The following is a 25,655-nucleotide window of genomic DNA, read 5'->3' on the forward strand; positions in this document are numbered from 1 at the left end:
ATTATTAAGCTTTGTTGTTGGCCCAACAAATTGCACTTCTGTGTTGCTAGAACCTTTTCCAATTTCCACCATGTTCACACTGTCGAACAACTTCTCAAATCTTTCAATTAACTCCTTGTCCGGATCATCACAGAACTTGGAATTGTGGTCACTGGGCGACTCCTCGTAGCAGACTTGACAAATGATCTAGAAAGTCGTGGGACCGGCTTTGGAAGGACCCAGGCCCTCTGTTTCAATTTCCTGGCTCTTTTTATGTCTGCGACTGTGGGCTTGAATCCTAGACCAAATGTTCCCAAGTTTTCGGGAAGAGACAGGGGCTGTATGATGCCTTGCAGAGCTGATCCCAAACCCTTTTCTGGTACAAAACCATTCATCAACATTTCATACGCTACCATGACTGATGTGGCGGTTATCTTCGGATTTGGGATACACTTCCTCTCTGGAACTTTCTCGACTGATATTGCGTCAAAAACTTGGTAGACCCATGGTCCCTTATCATCTTCCACTTCAATGAATGGCATAATGGTGTTGCTGTGAGCGCACAAATTATCTTCGCCGTGCACAACTATTTCCTGTCTATCCCATTCAAACTTGACCATCTGATGGAGTGTTGATGGTATTGCTTTAGCGGCATGGATCCATGATCGTCCTAATAGCAAATTGTAGGAAACAACTATATCCAGCACTTGGAATTCCATTGTGAATTCTACTGGACCTATAGTCAGTTCCAACATTATGTCCCCGACTGAGTCTTTGCCTCCGTCGTCAAATCCTCGAACACAGATACTATTCTTATGGATCCTCTCATCTTCTACTTTCAGCTTGCTTAGAGTGGAGAGAGGACAAATGTTCGCACTTGAACCATTGTCAACCAATACCCGGGTAACCACGGAATCCTCGTATTTTACTGTTAGGTAAAGGGCTTTGTTGTGCTCAGTACCCTCTACGGGCAATTCATCATTGGAAAAAGTGACTATGTTTACTTCAAAAATCTTGTTGGCTATCTTTTCCAGATGGTTTACTGAGATCTTGTCGGGGACATGGGCCTCATTCAGGATTTTCATCAGCGATTGACGGTGCTCATCTGAATGGATTAGCAATGAGAGCAATGAGATCTGAGCGGGCGTTTTCCTCAACTGTTTTACAACATAATAGTCGTGCACTTTTATTTTTCTCAAAAATTCCTCTGCCTCTTCTCTAGTTACAGCTTTCTTTACCGGCGTTGGATTATCTTTAGCTCTTCTTAACTCCTCGGGAGTAAAACACCTTCCCGAGAGAGTCAAACCTTGTGCTTCACAAACTTCTTCTTTGATTTCTTTCCCTTTGTAAATCACTGTTACTTGTTCATAATTTCAAGGAACAACCTTGCTGTTGATCACTGGAAGTTGAGTTACTAGTTTTATAATAACAGGCTCTATGCGAGCACCCTTCACGACCAAAACAGGTTTACTTGCAACCCCTGGTACTACCACTTTAGCTTTCTCTGGTTTCACTGCAACAATGCTTGACGAACCTCTCTCAGCTACCACATCGGGCTTATCGTCTACCTCTTTCAACTGGACCACTGATTTCCCACTGGTTACCTTTTCCTTCGAGCTGGTTTTGCTGGAACGGATCATCATTACCGTCTGTAAGGGCTTCCTGGGCTCCCCCTCTTTGTGCATCAACTCAATCATATGTGTCTCATGGTGAGATGACAGTGGATTCTGATTGATATTCGGTGCTTCTGGGGCCTGAACCTCGATCCGTTAAGTATCAATAAGCTCTTGCACAACTGTTTTTAGTTTCTAACACTTCTCTGTATCATGCCCAGGGGCCCCTGAACAATACTCACAACTCACCGAGTGGTCAAGATTTCTAGGAGGGGGATTTGGCATTTTAGGCTCAATTGGATTCAGCATGCCCAACTGCCTCAACCTGTGGAAAAGACTGGTATATGACTCCCCCAGTGGAGTAAAAGTTTTTTGTTTCTGTAACCTCTCATTCTTGAAGGCTTGGTTTGGTCGGAAACCCATCCCGGGGGGATTTCTGTAGGCACTTGGGGGTGGATACGTGTTTTGTGGAGCTAGGTATGGATTTTGTGGAGCCGACGCATGCCATTGTGCGTGTGCTGGAGTTTGGGTATAGGTTTGTGCATGATGGACGGAAAAATGGGGATCTGGCGGTAGGTAATAGTGTTGTGGAGGGCTATATGGAGTGTGGGGGTAATTTTGGTGGTAGGGTCGTGATTGGCTATAGTAGGGTGATGGGCCTTTAAATCCGAACCAGGCTCCGGACTCAACAGTCGTGACATCTTCTTTCTTCTTCTTCCCAAGTACACCCCAGTGCCGCTTTGAATGGCCTGAGTGTTTGCCTTGATCGCTGAATAACTCATGATTTTGTTGGACTTAAGCCCCTCCTCGACCATGCCTCCCATTTTTACAACCTCATTAAAAGACTTGCCAATTGCAGACACCAAATGACCAAAGTAAGTTGGCTCCAAAGCTTGCAAAAAGTAATCAACCATCTCGCTCTCTTTCATTGGGGGATCTACCCTTGCTGCTTGCTCCCTCCACCGGAAACCATATTCTCTAAAGCTTTCAGTGTGCTTCTTCTCTAGTTTAGTCAAAGATAGTCGGTCTGGAATGATCTCAAGATTATACTGAAAGTGACAAGTGAATGCTTGTGCCAGATCATCCCATGTGTACCATCTTCCGTGATCTTGGTGGGTGTACCACTCCAATGCTGCTCTGCTCAAACTCTGACTGAAGTAAGCCATTAGCAATTCATCCTTTCCTCCGGCTCCCCTCATCTTACTGCAAAAACCTCTCAAATGAGCCACCGGATCACCTGTCCGTTGTACAAGTCGAATTTGGGCATTTTGAACCCTGCCGGTAGTTGTACATTTGGGAATAAACACAGGTCTTTGTAAGCCACGCTTACCTGACCTCCTAGCCCTCTCATACCCTTGAAGGATTGTTCTATGCTTTTCATTTTTCTGAATATCTCCTCATGTATGGGATTTTTGGCTGGTCTCTCAGCTTCTCTCGGGAGATCAGAACGTGGATCATAGGGGTAGGTTTCAGGAGCTTTGAAGGTGGGCTCCGGGGGATAATACTGGTTGTCCTAAGCTTGGAACACAGGTTCACTCGGGGATCTATGGAGTGCTGCTGGTGGAGATGCCACAAAGACAAAGGTGACTGGCGGAGGAGGGTATGGAATTGATTTTGGTGGTGGAGCTTGCGGCATATGAGAAGTAGTGCCATGGTAGTGTTGATAAATGGGAAAACCTGGATCGGTGGCGGGATGATCCTGAGACTGAGCTAATGGTGGGGTAAAAGACGGGTTGGCTGGGTAATACAGCGGTGATTGCCCTTTGGACCAGGCTTGGTACATTTCGGCCATCTGTTGCTTAAGCTTGAGCATCTCCTCTTTCATTTTATTGACGTCCAACTCCTCTACCTCAACACTAGTGTCGAAATCCGGGAAAGACATGATTTCTAGTATTGGTCCCTTTGATCTTGTTTGGTAATGATAATGTGCCACTATCCTCAAAATAAACTAACTGCTTGAATTCTCTGAAAAACAACAAACTTGTTAGTTCTTAGAGTTTAACACATATGTAATTACACGTTGGGATGCAATGCACCTAGGCAATTAACCATTTTCTATCATGCATTTTCTTCGGTTGTGTGCGTCATTCCGGCTTCTCATAATTGTGCCCCTTCTTTTAAGCTTCTTTTATTCTATCCTTCTTTATTTCCCCTTTTTTTTTTAGTGGTGGTCGAATCCTATAGAAATTGCCTACGTATCATGTCCCCGCATGAATCAGACCGTGCATAGTTCTGTCAGATAAGTGTGAAAGTAAATAAAATATTTTTGGGATTTTCAACTTTTATAAAAACAGATGCTTCGATCACAAAGACTCAATACTAATAAATTTCAAACGACTAAAAGACTCTGATGCAAAGACAAAGTACAGACTCTGAAATTAAGCTATCATACTTTAAAGAAATACAGACTCAAAAACAGAGAGAAAATATAAACCCAACATGCCTTACAGACTCTGACAGTAAAGGAAATAGAGACTCAAACTGAAAATCATGAGTACATCAATGCTCCTGGTGTCCGTGGGACATCATTCGGTCTCGCCACGGGCCTATGTGCAAGATCCCTTTGAAGTCGGTCCAAGCTGTTTATTATTTGTTTAACAAAGGTCATCACCGCTGGAAAGAATGTAGTGCGAGCCATATCCTTACAAATGTGGAACTTCATAATGATGTAGTCAGCGATGTTTCTAATTCTCTCTCTTATGACGCCCTTTTCTTGTAACAAATGCCCAATATGCTGGGCCCTGGCCTCCAAAGTTTGCTTGGCTGTATAGTTTTGTTCCTGAAGTTGTTGCAAGTCTATTTCTAACTACGCCAATGTCGTGTAACAGTGTTCCCTTTCAACCTTGAAGTCTTTTGCCTGCTTGATCATTTTGTTTCTCGTGGCGATGACCCTTTTATTCAACCCCGCGACCTCATCGTCGTGCCTTTCTCTCAACTGCTTAACCAGGCATACTCGTTCATCTGCATTTTTAGCCAATTGTTTTTGAGCCCCGGCTAGTTCACTTTCTGCTTTGTTCAAATAGAAACTATAGTTACTCACTTTCTGCCTTAGGTTAGCTACGAGCTTTTTATCTCTATTACTTTGAACTAGATTTTCTGCCGCTACTTTCAGTTTCTGAATTTGAGCTCGAAGGGCCTCATTTTCTTTGGCTAACATTTTCTTTTTACCCTCATCCGTCACTGCTTGTAAGCCATTCTTGAATTGAAGGTCTTTGACTTGCTTTTCCAGCTTTCCTATTGTGGCCCTATACTCGTTTTCTTTGGCCAACCAAGCCCACGGTTCTTGCGATGCCTCGACGAATTCCTGAATGTGTGGTTTTTTGGCCGGTCTTTCTGATTCGGCCCTTGCAGCATTCTTCTTTCTATACCAGGCAAGGTAGGCGGGTGAGACCTCGCCTTTAGATAGGTTTCACACTCGGGTGCTTGCCGTCAAATACTGGAACTCGTTCCAAACAGAACAAACTATTTCTTCGTGTAATTGGCCGTCGGAACTAATCTCAACCGTGTAGATACTGAGATCTTCATCTGGATGCATCACCTGACATCTTCCTAATTGTCTCATCACTCGGTAGGGAGCGTAAGGCTGAATACCTCGAATACCCATTAGGAGTAAGTAAGGACCTGTGGCGGGTATATACACAATTTCTTCAACAGGAAGCCAACCTAGTGTCCATTCTATTTGTCCCGTAGTGATGGCGCGAAGGCGCGCTATCCATTCTCCAAACCCCTCCGGTAACTTGAACCCTGAAACCCTTGTGTTGAATTCTTCAATGCAGCTTTTCTCTGCCGATCCATAACTCATCTACTAAGGGTGGTGGCACAAGTGCTCGATCATCCACATTTGTAGTAGCGAATTGCATCCCTCGAAGAAGTCTGCCCCAGCTTTACAAGCTGTGAGAGCTCGGTATATCTCAGACAATATTATAGCGGTGAGAGTGCTCTTGGCGTTGGTAACCAGGACCTTGACGACTCCAGCCACCCGCAAATCGATATTCCCGTCATTTCGGGGAAACACCACAAGGCCTAAGAATGCTACCATGAAAGCGAAACGCCTATGCTCATCCCATTTTGTTCGGTTCCCTTTACTGCAAACCCCGTTTTCCGGATCATTGAACCCTCCTACATGCCCGTACTTATGGTATATAAAACATAGAGTGGAAAAACCCCCTTCTAACTCGGAATATGGGATTCCCTTGTTTATCTTTAGCAAATCCATGAATTTGTGATAGTTAACGGCCCTTGGAGCGATCAGATACTTATGCCTCAAACCTGCAGTACTTTTCATATAACCTGCTATCTCTTCCAAGGTTGGGGTGAGTTCAAAATCTGAGAAGTGAAATACGTTATGGGTCGGGTCCCAGAACGTAACCAAAGCCTTTATGATGTCTCCTCTAGGTCTGATCTTTAATAATCCGGTGAGACCCCCCAATTATAGATTGACCTTATCTTGCTCTGACTTGCCCAGATCTTCCCACCACATACGCAACTCCAAAGGGATTTTGTTCATAATTGTTACCTGCAAATTCTGACTCGTGCTCATTCTGCATGTTTATTGGGGTGTTTAGAATTTAAGACTTATTTGACTCAAAATAAAATTAACACACATTTTTTCAAAAATAAAATAAAACCCCGATTTCGCAAATACGACCTTTCAGCACTTCGAGAACGAAGATTTTAAGGTTGTCTTGGCTCACCGGTGAAAACCTTGAAAACAATGACTACAGGTGGTTGTTCTTGCAAAAACGGTCTTCCGGCGCCTTTTTTAAGGATATTGACAAGAATGACATCACCCTAACTATTTTTCAAATAAAAGTAAAATTTGTTCTTTTGGCTATTTTTGCAAAAAGGAAGTTGGACCCGACGAGAGTTGCCTACGTATCTCACACCCTATGAGAATCAAACTGGCGTAGTTCGGGCAAATAAAATGAACTATTTTCGAAAACAAAACTCCTTTCTCATTTTAAAAAATTCGGCAGAGTTTCAGCGCTATTTGGACACTGGTTTTTCTTTAAACATGTGATTCACTCTATTAACCCTCTACACTGTTATTTATATCCCAAATTCTCTCCTTTCATTCCAAAGTCAGTCAACATGCAAATCCGAAGCAAATAAATGCACAAGTAGCAAGTAAGATGCATCAGGATAGTCTTTTTATTTTGGGTGCACCTGTCCTAGACAGACCCAACCCCTGTGTTGAGTCTCCAAAGTCAAAATGCACATGATGCAGACAAATGTTCCTACTAGGGATCCGGCATGAGGTATTGTTATACTAGGTTTAAAAACCTAGGTTTATTTGTTCTAGACCTGGCTTACCCGAGCAGACAACTCGAGCCGATGGGGGGGCTGCGTACCGGTAACCAAAAGATCATCCGGCTTTGCAACTTGTCCGAACCTTATTCTACTTGGGATTTGACACTAACAGAAAGAAGTTACTACCAGCGTGCACTCCTCAGGAGGGAGAAGAGAGGGGTTTCATAGCAGTTTATATATACAGTTCAGAAAATATCAAAGCGGTAAAAAGCAACAATTAGCACATCAGGACCAAACATGTAATAAAATCAGATAATACATAATGCCAAATAATAACAATTCATCTAAGCTCCAATTCTGAACCCTGAACTAGAGATTCTGGGTTCAATTCCCCAGCAGAGTCGCCAGAGCTGTCACACCTCCTTTTTTACCTACACCCCCAGAAGGGTATATAAGGAGTTTTTTCAATTAAAGGACAATCAAAACGGGATCATATTATTAAAAGAATTCAAAGTCGCTACTTGGGAGAATTTTACGGTGTCCCAAGTCACTGGTTGAATCCCGAATCGAGAAAAAGCTAGACTCTGTATTACAGTCCGCGAACCAGAAATCTGGGTAAGGAATTCTGTTAACCCGGGAGAAAGTGTTAGGCATTCTCGAGTTCTGTGGTTCTAGCACAGTCGCTCAACTGTTGTAATTTGCCTATTATCTGATTTTTATACATGTTTTAACCTATGGTTCAATTTTAACTTTTTAACTGCTTTTATTTAATTTTAAAAAAATTCAACGTCACATAAAAAAGTGTTTTGAACTGCGTCACATAAATGCGCACTCGCAGTCCGCAACACATTTTATATAATGTTGTTAGGATTTGGATTTAGGTCACATAAATGCGCACCCGAATTTAGGAAGGTAGATTGTTGAAATAACGCGCCTAAAGCAACTACGTGTTTTTAACTTTACGAGGGCCATGGGAATTCGCTAAACGGCGCGCCTCAATTTCCAAAGAATTAAGATTCATCAAGTGATGGTCATACGTTATATGATTCAAATGTGTGAATGGGACGCCTCAAAATTATTCAACTAAAAGAATTAGGGAGATGCGTAATGAAAACTAATTTGAAATTAAATATCCCAACCACACCCCGAAAACAGTACCCTTGATTTAATTATGTGCCTAAAGCTTGATCACCATATTCATAAATTGTTTGTTCTCTTCCTGTGCTTGAGACCAATTGTATGTGTTTAAAAACTTGCAGAACGGTTTACGTATAAAGTTAGGGAGAAACTTTAGTTAATATGAATACCCTTTGTTTTATGAAATAACCATCACTCCACCTAGTGCAAACTCAACTTTGTATATCCTCTCTTAAAATGCCGAAATCAGTACTCATAAAATCTGTCCGTACTATGTACACGTTTCGCATTTGCCTATTTATCAACATCACAATTTTAATCATATACAATGCACCGAAATTTTTACACAATTAAGCAATCATTACTTCAATCCAGACGAGCTCATCACATGATCCAACACCGCCTTCCACATAACTTGTACACATTCTTTCTAGTCTAAGTCCTAACCATTCTGTTAATTTGCTTATGACGATTTGGTTTTAGACGAATAAAATCAAGCCAATTGTTGTCCAAACTTGTGAAAACTATTTACAACTACCAAATCTATACCTTGTAATAATATTGACATCACTTTGTTATAAGAAACGGGCTAATTGCACTCCTAAACTAAAATAGGTAATTTATTATCAAGAAGGAGAAATAGTCTACAAATTGATTTGATAGGCAAATTCACACTACATCTACCATGAATACACAATTGAACCTCTCAGAATATCCCAATACTTTAAACATAATGGATTTTATCAATTTACCTCTAACTTATGGTTATCACAATAGCTGTTCTCATGCAAGATTACATACAAACAAAAACACTTATCTCAGCTGGAATTAAAGATGCTTGACGAAGTATCTTACTGTAGTTCCTTGATAGTCCCATACTATCATACACTTAGCTAACATGGCTTAAACACAAAAAACTTAGTTAATGGTCAACATTCTATCAAGTTTCCTTTCTTAGCAGTTCAAAACCAGCTATAACCATAAGAGTTTCAGAGGCAAGTAAAATTACTATAGGTTTATATTGACTTCAAAGAGGCAAACTGACTAATAGCTCCCATATTAAGCATACGACATGTCAATTAACTAAAAAAAAACAAAACTGAAACTAAACTAATAGATTTGAATATGTAGAAGACTCATTTGGAACTCCAGCTTTCATTTCATTTCAATACCAAAACCTTGTGTGAGATATTCTTACAAAACATGTACCTGCAAGTAAAGATGAAACAGATGGGTGAGAATTTCAGCAGTAACAGCAGTAAAGTAGAATTCAGCAGCAACAAGTGACCCAATTTCAAACTCGAAAAATGATATACAGCAACCCAAAAATTAGTTTTGATCGAACAACAAACCAGATTCAATAATCTTTCGATGAAATTGACTCAAAATCAAGGAGACAGTGAATAAAATGCAGAATCTGCCCAGACTTTTTCAACGACAAACAGATTCAAGCCCTTTATCACATTTGATGAACCACAGATGCCTTAACAAGTTGAAATTTAAAAATCAGAATCAATGGAACCATAGATCCCAGCTGCCTCTCTGTGTATATAAATTTAGTCTCCCTTTTCTCTGAGGTCTATCCCCCTTTATATACCTCATCAACCAGCCCTTTCCAGCTTCTCTTTTCTTTAAAAATGTATTCTTTCAACTTCTGAAAATGCCTCCCATGTTCTCTTACTTTCCATCTCTAAAAGGGTATCAAGCTGACCACTGTCAGTTTCCTTTTTATTTTTAATTCACTCAACTAGCCTAGTGCTTTTTAATTAATTTAGCAGTACGCCACTACCATTTGTTGTCAGACTTAATTAGTAACCACTCGCGCTAAACTTATACTAGTCGGTTGGTTATTATACACATTAAAACAAGAAGTTATACCAAACTATTGAACTAATCCTAATTGTTCTAACTAAGTAAAAAACGAGATATAATTTCAGAGTCTTAAACAAACTGATATCCTAATTTGTACAAAACAAATCCACAAAACCAATCTAAAGAAATAAACAATGAACATAAATAATTTATACCAGAGGATTAATCGAATTTCAATTGAAATTGATCAGAAAAAGAAAAAGAGAAAAGGGACATAACCATTTAATCAAATAAACACAAAAACACGGAAGAACCTACCGATTGAACTGGAAAAAAAATCTCGTATCTTGACTTTCCGATTCCATCGCCAAATAATGTTAGTCACTTGTTCTTTGTCAAAACAAGTGAGTAACACTATTTTGTGACGAACTCGGCTCTAAAATTATCAACAGTCTTGAGTTCAGGTTTGGCCCTTGGGTTTAAGATTTGAGCAGATTGAGTTCCGTTCGAAGAAAATTGGTCACGGATTAGGAGAGAGGGGAGTGAGGGGGTTCCACGGTGTGAATTTGGGGTTGATTGGGTAGTCTAGGTGTCACGACCCAAACCAATGGGCCGCGATGGGATCCCGATACCTTACTCAACCGAGTACCAATGTAACGTATCTTTCTTATTTACATCATCATATACATGTGACATACGGGCCTAATAGGCCAACATCATCCTTTATAAAGTCAAAACGTAGGCCGACAAGGCCATGCAATCTTTTATGTACACGACATATGTCTACAAGCCTCTAAGAATACATAAATTCCATTAAAGGTCGGGATAGAGTCCCGCCATACTAAACAATACACGTCTAAATCATACTAACCAAACGAGCAACTGCGAAGCAAATGGAGCGCACCAACATCTTCCGTTGAGCTGATAGCCTACTTGGAGGGCTCTCGACCTGTCTATCGGGACCTGCGGGCATGAAACGCAGCGTCCCCGAGAAAAATGGGCGTCAGTACGAATAATGTACCGAGTATGTAAGGCACATAAGTAAGTACATCAGAGACATTGAAGAAATATAGAGTACATGACTCAACCTGCAAATCTAAATAACTTTGCAAATCATAAATTACTTTTAGCATCATGCATGTGCGTATGAATGTCATGTCGTGCATAGGTACATGTTTCATAACATCATCAGCCTCTGAGGGCATTCCATTATATCATACCGGCCACTGTGGGCAAAATCATCATCGTATACCAGCTGATCAGGTGGTGGTGCGTATATAACGCCATAACCTTTCCCATATCCCATGTACATATATATATATACATACATATATACGCGTATATAACACCGTTTGAATACATACAAATATATGCGTATATAACGTCATTTGAATACATACATATATACGCGTATATAACATCGTTTGAATCATATTTCAGCCACTGTGGGCAACATCATCATCATATACCAGCTGATCAGGTGGTGGTGCGTATATAACGCCATAACCTTTTCCCATATCCCATATACATATATATATATACATATATACGCGTATATAACGCCGTCTGAGTCATGGGTCAATGTACATGTATAAATGCATGAAATGCATATGAAATACGATAACAAAATCTCTCAGTACGTCATAAGACTATTATACCTCTAATTAATATCATAAAATCATTTTACGTATCTTCTGAGACCCATGAACAGACGATGGAATAATAAGACATATGGAAATTCAAGAACATAGGCACTTCTAATACTTCTATGAATAGGGTCATATATGGAATTTGTGCATTTGCACGTTTCGTTCGTATCGTATGGATCATGCCAAAAGAGAGAAGGGATAGCCTTAACATACATGAACCGATTCTCCTGACAATTCCTTTAACACCCGTTGATTGTGACAACACATAACGGCGGATCAAAATAGGAAAAATTCCATGAACTCGTGCGTTACTTAATTCTTGAAAGCTCATATTTTTGAATAATGTAATCTTCACGTTTTTGAAATCTTCATATTGATAAGGTTTCTTAGCATCTGGTTGAACTTAGGGGAAAAAGTGAAATTTTTCATTTTGACTAAAAATCTAAGCTTTTGTTAAAAGACCAAGATTCAAGCCTCTTGTAATTCTTACACGTTTTTAGCCACTAAGCACCTATGACTTATTAGTCGTAGGTTTGAACGGTGGCCTACTGCCACGTGGCGAGTGGGGTGGAGATTATTAATCTTTACCCACTTATTAGTTAACTGGGTATTTTCCTGTTATCCGGTAATTAACCAACTATCCCCATAATTTAAAAATTACCCCAAATTACTTAAATTCTATTTATTACTAAAATACATCATATATACTTTATATGTTATACTACCGTGGTCATATGGTACCTTGCATGGTACTAGTCCATAAATACTGGGTATTTTAGCTCAGGCCGTATTTTACCCCAAAATGCCAATTTTGGACAAAATTCGTTTTCTTCGATATTACTTACCCTCTTACTTTCACGAATTTACTCATCACTTATAATCCTCATAATCCCCAAATAATCTTTTCCTTGGAATTATGTTGATTAACTTACGACGAAATTTTAACGTGCGAAAATGCGGGACGTAACATCTCATTTACGATCTGGTATCAATTTACTTGTGGCGTACTTCCACATATGAAAATATGGGGTATAACACTAGGGTTTGGGGTCTGATCTTCGATCCAAGATTCGAAGAATCACGGGGTGATTCGAGGAAAAAGGAGTGGGGATTTGGCATGAGAGGAGTGAGGGGGTTCTACGGTGTATTTTTGGAAGGTATTGGACCACCAGAACCACCGTGAGGCGATTTTCGGTGGCGAAAGGCGGTGGGGCTAAGCGGTGAGACAGGGGTGTCTCTGAAGAGACGAGTGGCAGATGTTTTAGTATATTAAAATGGTGATTAGATTAGGGCCGTTGGATGATGAGAATCCAACGGCCATGATGGATCCTTTAATGAGAACGGGGTCATTTTGGCCGGTTGGGGTGGGACTGGGTCGAGCAAAGGAGATGGGTCGGGTTAGGTTAAAGCTTTGGGACCGTTCGATCAAGTTAATTCAATGGTCCAGATTGAAACGCCCGAAACGACACCGTTTGGTTGAGGCTGGAGACGGACCGGGTTAGGGCTGGTTTTGGGCTGGACTAGGGTGGGTTTCCAGTGCATTTTATTTGGGCTTTGGGGATTTAAATTAACTTTGGCCCAATTCCGATTTCCTTCTCTTTTATCAATTATTTTCTTCTTAAATTGTCTTCAAAATTAAAACCAAAAATCCTAACTCAAATTATAAAACCAAAATTGACTTAAAATACTAATCCACTTCAAATAATATTTATCACAAGTAATTAAATACTAAAAATAAAACAATCACACAATTTGACATTAAACACTTTAAAAATGTAAAGTACGTTATTTTTTGTGAATTTTTCATTTTTGTAAAAATAACATTTTACTAAATTAACCAAAAATGTAAAATTAAATCCTAAGTGCAGATGCTACATTTTTGGTATTTTTAATGCATTATTAAAATTAAATATGCAAACAATCAAGAAAATTGCACAATAATTCATAAAATAACACATAATCAAAGCCAAGACCTAATTTTGGGAATTATTTTGGAGTAATTCGTATGAGGCAAAAATCACGTGCTCACACACCCTAAAAATTTCCACTTCATATATTTTTCTCATTTCACTCCTTTTAAAAAAATGAACATTTAAATGGCAATACTAAGATTAATTAATTATTCATAAGAGAACCGTATTATTGTTCTTAGATAGACTAAAAAGAAAGCATGTCACATAAAATAAGATCAGATACGAAAAAAAATTTGACAGCACCTATAGTATCACCATAACCCCTTAGGTCAGGTACCACAACACGATAGCCACGTTTAGCTAAGTAGAGGATTTGGTAGTTGTATTGGAAAAAATTAAGTTTATATATGAAATTCATTATAGGATTACACGTCATGACACGTGGACCAGTTAAAGAAGGATATGTAATGAAGAATAATCAAAGAGACATGAGCTTCAACAGGCACGGACGGACGTTCAAATAAAAAGCAAGGAGGATAGGTGCTCGAACCACTTTATGATAGAAGGGAATGAATCTAATAGTAAATAAGGTATAGATACGTACTATTGGGCATTAAATACAGAAAACGTCATGGATTCTGTATTGAATCAAATAAGATTGCTTATTGTAACGTTACATTAAATATCATTAAATCCCATTAATTGACAATATGATTGCTTATTCCTATTTTTGGTTAAACAAATTGGTTCTGTTGCCGGGAATCTGATAATCGTTTACTTTCTTAATCATTCTTTCATCAAAAAATTTACCATGTCGAATAACAACGACAACAACCAACAAGATCCTCAACATCAGGAGAATGATGAAGGTGACAGGACCGCACTTCCCTCACCACGTGATTCACAACGTCAGTCACGAGAAGGAACTCCAGATGGGTCTGAAACAAATAATAGGGTTGTAAATCAAAATGGATTCGAGTCAAATCAAAATACTGGAGTTGCGAACGAACAAGCACTCGATGATGCCTTAAAAAATCTCATTGCTCAACAAGTCAGCAATGCTCTTTGAGCTTTTACCAGCTAATTGCCAGTTGCACCACCAACACCAACTCCGAATTAGAATACTTTGGAAAACCCATGTTCTGGGCTCGTTAGCTCAGGCACTGGTAGAACTCCAAGCGAGTCTCGTGATGGAGAACTAGGTAACATAATTAATTCTAAATTACAAAATTTAGTTCTAACCTTGCAGAAGCAGCTCAAGGAGCAAAGAGATTGCATAGAGCAAATACCTGGAGTGTCACCTGTAATCAAAGGAATAGACATGGATAAGTACTAATAACAACTATGGAAGCCTAGTGCTGCTCCGGTGTCGATCCCGAAGAAGTTCAAAATGCCTGATATTCCAAAGTATGATGACATAACTGATCCACGAGACCACGTGACTGCATTCACAACTAGTGTGAAAGGCAATGATTTAACCAAACAAGAAATTGAATCTGTATTGGTCAAGAAATTTGGTGAAACACTCACTAAGGGGGTATTAATATGGTATTCCCTCTTGCCCGAAAATTCTATAAATTCTTTTACTTAGCTTGCAGATTCTTTTATCAAAGCGCATTCGAGAGCTCAAAAAGTTGAAAAAAGAATGGAAGATATTTTCAAAATCAAGCAAGAAAATTCAGAGCTGCTTAGAGAGTTCGTAGATAGGTTCCAGCGTGAAAGAATAACGTTATCACGCGTACCTGATAACTGGGCAGCTATGGCTTTTGCCAGTAATTTGAATGAGAAAATCTTAGAAGCCATGAGACGACTCAAGGAAAGTCTGCATAAATTCCTAGCAACAACCTGGAATGATGTTTATAACAGATACAACAAGAAGCCGAGGATAGAAGAAGACACTATCTCCCGATCTCAGAAAGAGGAGAAGGTAAGTTCGAGACGTTCAGAAACCAAAAAAAGGTCCGGTAAAAATAGATACAAACCATATATGGGCCTAGCAGGAAAAGTCTCACGATCAAAGCAAGATAATTCAAGGTATGATCATAGATCAAGAAATAGAGAGTCGGGTTCATCATCAAGGTTTGGAAACGATCAAAACACACGAGAAATTCGAGATGATGATAGGAACTTGAAGGCAAGATTTGGCGGTTACAATTTTAATGTTATCACTTCAGAGTTAGTAGCGGTATTAAGAGGCATGGGTGATAAGGTACAGTGGCCAAAAAATGAGATCAAATCCAAACAGGCGCAATCCTGATCACTGGTGCGAATTTCACAACGATCATGGTCATAAAACGACAGATTATAGATTATTACAAGGTGAAGTTGACCATCTATTAAATCAAGGGTATCTCACCGAATTATTCAGTAAGAAAGGTAAGCAAGCATACATGAAGAACATGTAGGAGCCCCCTAAACCTCCTTCTCCCAAAAGGACCATCAATGTTATAAGTAGGGGCGAGGAAATCAATGGCGTGATGTATACAACAGCCAATAAAGTCTCTAAAATTACAATTACCCACGGGAAGCAGGTCCGAAATGTTTTGGAGGAAGAAAGTATTACATTTGATGATGCAGATACGGATGGCGTGTTAACTCCACATAACGATACATTAGTAATATCTCTATTTGTACATGATACTAATGTGAAACGAGTTTTGATTGATCTAGGTAGTTCTGTGAACATTATTCTGCTAAGAGTACTAAACGATATGCAAGTTGAAGATAAACTAGTACTAAAGGCACATACTTTGTCTGGATTTGACAATTCAAGCATTGTGACAAAAAGGGAAGGCAACACTTACTATATTCGCAGAAGGGGTTGTCAAAGATACGAAATTTCAGGTGGTAGAGATGGAAATGGCTTACAATATGATTCTTGAAAGACCATGGATCCACGAGATAGATGCCATTCCATCTACCTTAATTTATTAAATTTCCATCACCATGGGGAGTACGTCAAATTCGTGGGGATCAACAAACATCCAGGAGCATTAACTCTGTAGCAGATTCAAATATGAGAAACGAAGAAAAATAGCAGTTGCAGAATACAGTTGAGGATACCACAACATAAGCCTCAACTGAACAAGGGCGAACATATGTGGACTCAAGGCTTAATTCCATTCAAGAACTAGAAGAAAATGAAAATATCAAAACGACAATTGAAGAACTGGAGGCTATAGAGTTATTTGCACAATGGCTGGAAAGGAAAGTCTACATCGGGGCCAACTTAAGCCACGTCATGAACGGTAAGTTGATTGAATTTTTAAAAACTAATGTGGATTATTTTGCCTGGTCCCATTCTGATATGACAGGAATACACCCGGAAGTAATGACTCACAAGTTAAATGAAGACCCGTCGTATCCACCTATCAAACAAAAGAAGAGAAAGCAAGGGACTTTCAAAAATCAGGTGATTTAAGATGAGGTTCAAAAACTATTAAAATTTGGGTCTATCCGCAAGGTAAAGTATCCTAATTGGTTATTCAACACTATAGTAGTACCGAAAAAGAATGGCAAATGGCGAGTTTGTGTAGATTACACCGACCTTAACAAAGCATGTCCTAAAGATTCTTTTCCATTACCACATATAGATCAACTAATTGATGCTACTGCAGGACATGAATTGTTAAGCTTTTTAGATGCATATTCAGTGTATTACCAGATTAAAATGGATCCATTATGAAGAAAAAACTTCATTTATAATAGACAGGGGAACTTACTGTTATAAAGTAATTCCCTTTGGTCTCAAAAACGCTGGTGCAGCGTATCAAAGATTGGTGACCAAAATGTTCCAAGAATATTTAGGAAAAACTATGGAGGTCTATATAGATGATATGCTCGTTAAATCTCAACAAGTAGGGGATCATATATCGCACTCGTCTGATACATTTAAGATCTTACGAAAATTCAATATGAAGCTGAATCCCGAGAAATGTCCATTCGGCGTTTCATCAGGTAAGTTTTTGGGTTTTCTTGTTTCTAACCGTGGTATTGAAGTAAATCCCGTGCAGATTAAAGCCATTGAAGAAATTCCTGACATGCTTACAAGTAAAAAAGAAGTGCAGAGACTGATAGGAAGAATTGCAGCCTTGGGGAGATTTATTTCCAAGTAATTAGAAAAATGTTTTAAATTCTTTTCAACTCTCAAAAAGCAAGATCAGTTCGAATAGACTGAGGAGTGTCAACAAGCACTAAAAAACTTGAAGACATACCTGTCAAATCCGCCATTGCTCGCAAAACCAAAGGTTAGGGAGAGATTGCTCATCTATCTGGCTGTGTCAGAAGTAGCGATGAGTGTTGTTTTAGTTCATGAAGACCAAGGTAAACAATCTCCAATTTATTATGTTAGCAAATCAATATTATATGCGGAGACGTGGTATCCTCAATTAGAAAAGCTTGCACTTGCACTAATCATGGCATCTAGGAAACTAAGGCCTTATTTTAAATGTCACCCTATTTCCGTAGTAACTGTTTATCTATTGCACAAGATATACACAAACATAAGTTATCAGGTAGATTAGCCAAATAAGCTATAGAATTAACTGAATATGACATCACATATCAGCCCAGAACCGCAATAAAATCTCAGGTGTTAGCAGATTTTTTGGCTGATTTTTGCCGAGGGATGCAACTAGAAGCAGAAAAAGATTACAGGTATTTAACGGGTCTAATCCAGGAATTTGGACCTTATTTACTGATGGCTCATCTAATGTGAAGGGCGCATGTTTAGGAATTGTTTTGGTACCACCTACGGGTGAAACCATTCAGCAAGCCATAAAATGCCATTCTATAACTAACAATGAGGCAGAGTATGAAGCTGTGATTGCAGGTTTAGAACTGGCACGAGAACTCGGCATTAATCAGATTGTGATCAAAAGCGATTCACAGCTTGTAGTTAACCAAATGTTGGGGACTTATATAGCCAGGGAAGCATGAATGCAGTAGTACTTAGAGAAGGTACGGGATCTGATTAGGCAGTTCCAAACCTGGGAAGTTACGCAGATACCAAGAGATGAAAATGTTAAGGCAGACGCCCTTGCTAATCTTTCATTTGCGGCGGACAAGACGAGAAATAAAAATGCCTCCGTAATTCATTTGTTTCATTCAGTGCTCGATCTAGACAAAAATAAGGTAAATTTCAATAACTTAACCTGTGATTGGAGGAACGAGATTGTTGCTTTTTTGCAGTATGGTACCGTTCCTAAAGAAAAGGAAAAATCTCGCACACTTCGGAAAAAGGCTGCTCGATATTGTTTAAAGCAAGGCAATCTTTACCGAAAAATGTTCGCTGGACCCTTAGCAAGATGCCTCTGGCCTTCTCAAATGGAATATGTAATGAGAGAGATACATGAGGGGCATTGTGAAAATCACGCAGGAGGAAGATAATTGGTAAGAACCATGATTAGAGCAGGCTATTATCAGCCTAAAATGCAAGAGGAAGTGGAAAATTTCGTGGCTAAATGTGATAAATGCCAAAGATACGGTAATAACATATACATAGACCTGCAGAGTTGTTACATCCGGGCCTTTTATGAAAAGGGGGATGGATATCGTGGGTCCTCTACCACAAGAAAAAGGCAAGGTAAAATTATTGCTTGTACTTACTGATTACTTTACTAAATGGGTAGAAGCAGTAGCATTTAAATAGGTACGAGAAAAAGAAGTCAAAGATTTTATTTGGAGAAATATCATATGTCAATTCGGTGTACCAAAGGAAATCGTGTGTGATAATGACCCCCAATTTATAGGCGCACAAATCACGGAATATTTTCAAAGTTGGCAGATTAAAAGGATTACTTCAACACCTTATCATCCGGTGGGTAATGGACAAGCTGAATCGTCAAATAAAGTTATAATCAACAATTTGAAGAAACGATTGGAAGAATCCAAAGGTAATTGGCCAGAATTGCTACCTGGTGTTTTATGGGCATACCGTACCATAACAAAAACAAGTATGGGTGAAACACCATTCTCATTGGTGTACGAAGCTGAAGCCTTAATTCTAGTTGAGATAGGGGAGCCAAGCACAAGGTACACGCAAGCGTCAGAGGAGTCCAATGAAGAAGAAATGTGCATAAACCTTGATCTACTTGAAGGAAAAAGGGAAGTTGAATTAATAAGAATGGCAGCACAAAAAAAGTCATGGAACGCTATTACAATCGGAAGGCACGTCTAAGATACTTCAAGATTGGGGACTTCGTACTCAAGAAAGTTTTTCAATCCACAAAGGCGGTTAATGCGGGAAAATTAAGTCCAACTTGGGAAGGACCTTAGAAGACTCATGGTATCGCGGGGAAGGGAGAATACGAGCTGGAAACAATGGATGACAAGATATTACCTTCACATTGGAATGCCATTCACCTGAAGAGATACTATTTCTAAGGAGTACCCACGGTCAGGTATCCTTATTTTAAAACTTTATTTTTGAATTGTTAAAACTTTACTAACGATTTTAGATGATAGGCAAAAATCTAACTCGTACTAAATGATGAATCACGACCTGCAAGGCACGTGGAATAGATTAAAATTCTCGGTCTAGGGTTACAACTATTCTGATAGAAATTGAAACGGGTTAAGTAGTCTTCATCTATAATCATACCTCCGAGTCCCGTATGTTTTATTCCTTTACAGGAAAAGGACCAAATAAGAGGAGTAATCAAGTGCTCGAGACTTTATACTTCAAAGTTCAAACACTTGGGGGACTATATAATATACATAGACATATGTATAAAGAAGGCAATATAATATACATAGACATATAAAGAAGGCAAAAGAAGATTGGGAAATAATCAATGTTCAAGCCTGAAAAGTGTACTCATTGAATGAGTCAAGTGCAGAGCAAAGTTACGAGCTAAGGCCAAAGAAAAACCTTATCATAGTTAGGTCCAAAGGTAATGTACTGAAACAGGTTATAAATAAAAACCTTGTGTTTTATTTTCTTTTTTGAAATCTGTTGTAGGGAAAACAGTTACGAAGAAGTTATTTAAATACATGTAAGGTGTTATTTAAAACTTAACCAAGTTCAAATAAAAACTTGTCAAAGTTATTCCAAGAAACATGTGTATTCCTATTTCTTTTATCGTACATTAACACCATTATAAAGTTGATACGTCTTCTTCATTAAGTGTCAAATATAAAAGGGCACTCTTTTATAAAAAATCATGATTGATCTAAAACATTCATGGAGTTAAAAGTATTTTACAAAATAAAAGTGCAAATTATTGAATAAGTCTTTAAATATAAAGGCAAGATAGAAGTTCAAAAAATAGCTACGAAAACTTCTTAACATTGAAAAGTTTAGACCAAGTATGAACTTAGTCATAAACTAAAGAAGTTACATATACAAAACGCCCCGAAAAAGGTCTTGGGACTTGATATTATCAACAAACCCTCAAATAGGACTAAGGGTTGTAACCACATTCATCTTCAACATTTCAAGAAGCTTCAGTCACAGGAGAAGAAAAGTCTTGGCTCTACTCAGTCTTTTCAATAGTTTCTCTTATTTTGGCTAACTTAGCTTCCAAGTTAAAATTCTCCTGGCTAACTTCCACAAAGGTATCATGGCGAATATTTAAAAATTCCCAACTCACTTCAATTGCGGTTTTGTCTTCAAGAATCTCGTAATCTCTCTCCCAGTCAGCAATTTCACTTTTAAGCTTTTCATTCTCAACCAAGGCAGAATCATAAGAAGTTTGAAGAGAAGCATGTGAACTTTCTAAAGAACGAACCTTAACAGAAGATTCCCCAATGTCTTCTTGAGTTTGAGTCAGAGTTTGCACGAGTTCACCTGCATACGCTTCTTTCTCACTTAAGAGAGCCTTCAACTCTCTGATATCTTCACTAGCCTTGGAAAGTTGCTCTGAAAAAGAAGTTTCGAGAAGATTCGTGTCCTTACCAGCTTGATTTGAGGAAGCTTTTTCAACCGCCAACTCTGAAGTTAAAACCCTAACCTGTTGCTCTAAGGTACATTTGCTCTCTTCTAATATTTCCTTATCGATTTGAAGACTTTCATACTATTCCTTCCAATTGTCCGCTTTTACTTGGTAGTCTTGCATTAGTTGCTCTGAGAGGGAAACCCTCTACATCATCTCCGTGCCAATTAAATTGATCTAAAAAAAAGAGAAAGAAAAAGTGAGAACCCTGAAAATAGAAAAAGGGTGAAGTAAAATTTTGAAAAAGGACACCTTTAAAGAAGATTGCACTATATCGTTCATCAAGGTCAAGGAACTGTGGCTCTCAAGCTTAGCTTTTTCAACTGGGCCAATCAGAGGTTTCAACACACATCAGCTCGTCCTAATTTCCTCAAAAGGTTACCCTCGGTAGGAACTTCAATGATAACTTACCTCATAGCTTCACCTTCACTTGAGGAACCAACCTCAGTGTGATGGATAGTTGAAGGAGGAATTGTAAAATGAGGAACTATAGAAGAAGTAAAAACAACCTGGGGAGTCAAAACAACCTGGGAAGGAGCAGCAACAGTAACAGTTATGACTGGCAAAGGGGGTATCACAGGAACGATTGTAGAAAAAGAAGCAAGGGGTGCTTCATAAGAAATTGGCCCTAAACTTTTATTACCAAACCCGCGGGCAAAAAGCTGTTCAGTAGAATCATGAACAACAGCGGGAGTATCGTCATCAGAAATCACCAACGAGGCTTCAACAGGCTCGGTGGGAGGAATAGAGTGAGGGGGAGATGCTTCATCATCTGAAATAATTTTTCTTCTAGCCCGTGGCCTTTTTATCAAAGAACCCCCGTTTTGTTCTTCTTCCTCCTCAGATTCTTGTTCAACAGTAGCTTTCCTCTTCGATGAAGAACCCAAAATTATCTCTTGGGCCCTTTTTAAAGAAATTCTAGAAGTCGCGGCGGCCTCAACACTTATGCCTCGAATGGGAAATCCTGACAAAAAGAAGGATCAAAATAATTTCTGAAGGAAGTAATAAGTAAATCTATGAAAACAAACTCTTACCGTGAGTTTTCACTTTCCAACCAAATCGATGAGAAAGGTTTTTCCAAGACCTACCGTCCATTGGAGAAATATTTAATAGCTTTCTTACCCAACCACAGAAGTTGGGAATTTCATCAACAACTCCCATGGTTGCTGAAAAAGAAAAAAGGAAGTTAAAAGATGATCACCAAAATTGAGAAAAAGGAACAGGAAACTTATTAATGAAAACTCACAGGCAAAATTCCACTTCTCAAGGAAGGGAATATTTCCATCACCCACTAAACTAACAGTGGGGGGCAGCAACAAACCTGGCGTACCAGCCACGGTTTCTATCGTCTTCAGGACTGACCAGAACTCTTTTGCTCCTTGCCACTAGAGTAAAGACTCCTTGGCGAAAGAGTTTGGGAGAATAGAGATGGATTAAATGAAAAAAAATGTAAAAGGTATACCAGCCATGTTGGCCAAATGCCTCAAACAAGCAACAACCATCCACACAATAGGGTCGATTTGTCCTAAACATACATCAAAAAAGCGACAAAATTTGAGGACAACAGGGTCAATAGCAGATTTGAAACCTAATGTGAAAGGGTATGTATAAACAAAAGAAAACCCAGTTAAATAGAAGGTGATTCTTTGGTTCGCATTGGGGATTATAATGGGGAAGTCATGGCTCCAATGGTAATCTCTATGAACTATTGAAATTAGACCTTCAATGATTTGAGTCGGGTAGATATCAACATGATCTAATGAAGACAGTTGATTTCTAATGGATTCTATATCATTGTAGAAAGATAATTCCGCAGGAACAATTTCATCTACTAAAGGTTCACGAAAAGGTTTAGTGGGTTCTTTAGTCCTAGATGAAGATTTTTGAGAAAGTGAACCCCTCGTTCTGGAAGAAGGAGTAGAACTCGATGAAGGAATAGAGGGTCTCGTGATGAAGAAGACCCTAAACTTCGAAGCCTTCCTCCTCTTCTACTTTTAATAGGAGCAAGAGAAAGGTTGTCAACAATGGGGACTCTCTGAAGGTTGAGGTTTGTAGAAGACATAGTAGTACGAGGAAGAAGAAAATTAGAATTGAATATTCTAAACTTTTGTGAAAAGGACAAAGGTAAAAGTTATATTTATAGTCAGAAGCAACCGTCAAAGAAAAATGTGCAATGATGGAAATTTCATAATGAGAACTGACGCTTCGTAATTGGTGAAGCTTTAAAAAATCCTTAAAAGGCACTGAAAGGTTGCAAAGCCAACCAGGAGATGCCACGTGTCATGGACATTAAATGGAAGAGACAGTTGACGCATTAGTTCCAGTGAAAAATTAAATGGCGGCAAATATTCTCGCTTTAATGAGGTCCACTTCCCAAATATTCTATTGATGAATAAATGGCAAGTGGGGGGACTATCTGTATTGGAAAAAAAAAGTTTATATATGAAATTCATTATAAGATGACACGTCATGACACGTGGACCAGTTAAAGAAGGTTAGGTGATGAAGAATAATCAAAGAGACATGAGCTTCAACAGGCACGGGCGGATTTCAGATAAAAAGCAAGGAGGATAGGTGCTCGAACCTCTTTATGATGGAAGGGAATGAATCTCATAGTAAATAAGGTATAGATACGTACTATTGGGCATTAAATACGGAAAATGTTAAGGATTCTGTATTGAATCAAATATGATTGGTGATTGTAACATTACATTAAATGTCATTAAATGCCATTAATTGACAATAATGACTCAATTATGGTAGAAGCGAAACATATTACCTAGAAATAGCTATAAAAGGAGAAGACTAATCATTTGTAAGGACACAAAATACTATTAGAATATACTGATTTATTTTGCTTTCTTATGTTCATCTTACTATTATTAAACTCATTTTCTTTTACTTATTCTATATTTTATTATCAGTAATTCGAGTTCCTCTAAAATAAAGTTTTGACTGAAATTCCTATTTTTGGTTAAACAGTGATGGCGCCATGAATACCACAACTCAGGGAAGCCATGGATAAAGAGGATTGTTGGACCTTGGCCTAATTCTGCTACATGTATGTTTAGGCCATTTACAGCTACCATCTGGTGTTCTATCTTCTCCATTTTTGCTCACTATTTCTTTGAGTGACAAATTTGGGTGTTTATATGACTTTTAGTGACAAAACAGACGGCCAAACCTATCCTACAGTTTGGCACGAACTACTTCTAAATTGTTTGTTTCAGAAACCTATTGTAAGGCTCATTAAGAAGCTATTTGTAAGCTACGAGTTGTAAGTTGTGAGCTATCTGCATGAGCTATTTGTAAGCTACGTGTTTAAGGTAATAAACTTCCATCGTGAAAAAATTGACCTGATCTAATGGAAGCCATGAAAGAGGTATAATTTGGAGAATTCAATTATTCAAGATATATTTAGACCATTGTAATTGTTCATGGGAATGCTTCAAATTATTGCAAAGGACATAATATATAAAATAATTTGACAACTTAGGGATTAAGTTATATCCTTTGTTGTTTATGTGGCTCCACTGTGAGAAATATCAGAACGAAGTTGGAAATCTGTTAGATCTAGAGGGAGGTGGTAATATGAAATAAATTAACGATGCGAATAAATTTTGTACCAGAATAATGAAATAGTTTATTCTATATAGAAGATAAAATTTCTATCCTGATTATAATTTCTGAATTATATATTAGGATATGTTAGAAATTAAACCAAGATTAATTAGTATTCCTATATTGTTTAATGTTTAACCAAAAAATGAGATTTCGGCCAAAGCTTTAATTTTAGAAGAACTCGGGTTACTGATAATCAAAAGTATATATGAAAGAGCGTAATTTTACTAGCAATGATATAATCAGAAGAAAGCATGTAAACCAGTATATTCAGATTGCTTTTTCGTGTGTCTTACAATTGACCCACTCTCCCCCTTTTATAGCTATTTTGGGGATATGCGTTCTGCCTTTGTCATAATAAGGCCATTATGGACGATTAAAGACATTAAATGCTACGTTACATAATTATTGCATTTAATACAGATTCTCTAACGTTTTTAGTATTTAAGGCTCGATAAATACTGTATCTATATTCCCATGTAATGTCAGATTCATTCCCCTTAATTCTTGGACTTAAATAAGCACGAGCGCCGAGTCTTTTACATAACTGCTCGTGCCTCTTCCTTTGCCTCTGCTCGCATCTGTTGCAACTCGTGCCTCTTTGCCAGTTGTATCTCTTTGACCAGTCTATGTGTCATGACACGTCATCTTTACACCACTTTAATATGTAAACTCAATTTTTCCGAATACAGATAGTCCCCCCCACTTGCCATTTATTCATCGATTGAATATTTAGGAAGTGGATTT

At 38.5% G+C, this 25,655-nt stretch overlaps 1 pseudogene; it reads right to left on the reverse strand.

Moving 5' to 3' along the window:
• The window catches only part of LOC104220052 (epoxide hydrolase 2-like), a 35,006-nt pseudogene extending 10,609 nt beyond the window's left edge, over window positions 1-24,397 (reverse strand).
• Between the last annotated feature and the right edge of the window lie 1,258 nt (window positions 24,398-25,655).

This window comes from Nicotiana sylvestris, chromosome 5, assembly GCF_000393655.2.
Source record: "Nicotiana sylvestris chromosome 5, ASM39365v2, whole genome shotgun sequence".
In the NCBI taxonomy this organism is placed as follows: Eukaryota; Viridiplantae; Streptophyta; class Magnoliopsida; order Solanales; family Solanaceae; genus Nicotiana; species Nicotiana sylvestris.